Here is a 385-nt window from a genome sequence, read left to right as displayed (position 1 = left end):
TATTTTTTTCAAACGATTGCATTCTCTCTTTAAAATTTTCAGCATTACATATCTACATATTAAAATTTTTTAGTCTAAATTATAGAAATGAAATATTGAAGTTAGGTTTTTCATATTATCAGCGAACGTAAGCTACGAAATCGGCAAGTATTGTGAAAAATTTTGCACAATCGAACATAGACTGACTTAAATGCTTTGACATATCAGTAATATAACTTATTATGTATTGTAGATAAGCTTGTAAGATTTTTGGATCTGCTTTAAAAGGGGTGCGGTGTATAAATGGGAGAGAGACCTTTGATTACATATATAGAATGGTTTAAAAAATTGTAAATGGCTTTCCGCGTAACCGCTGAAGCGGTATGACATGGCCAACGTAGTACCT

This window comes from Habropoda laboriosa, unplaced genomic scaffold (assembly GCF_001263275.1).
Source record: "Habropoda laboriosa isolate 0110345459 unplaced genomic scaffold, ASM126327v1 scaffold350, whole genome shotgun sequence".
Classification (NCBI taxonomy): Eukaryota; Metazoa; Arthropoda; class Insecta; order Hymenoptera; family Apidae; genus Habropoda; species Habropoda laboriosa.
This window is presented reverse-complemented; position numbering follows the sequence as displayed.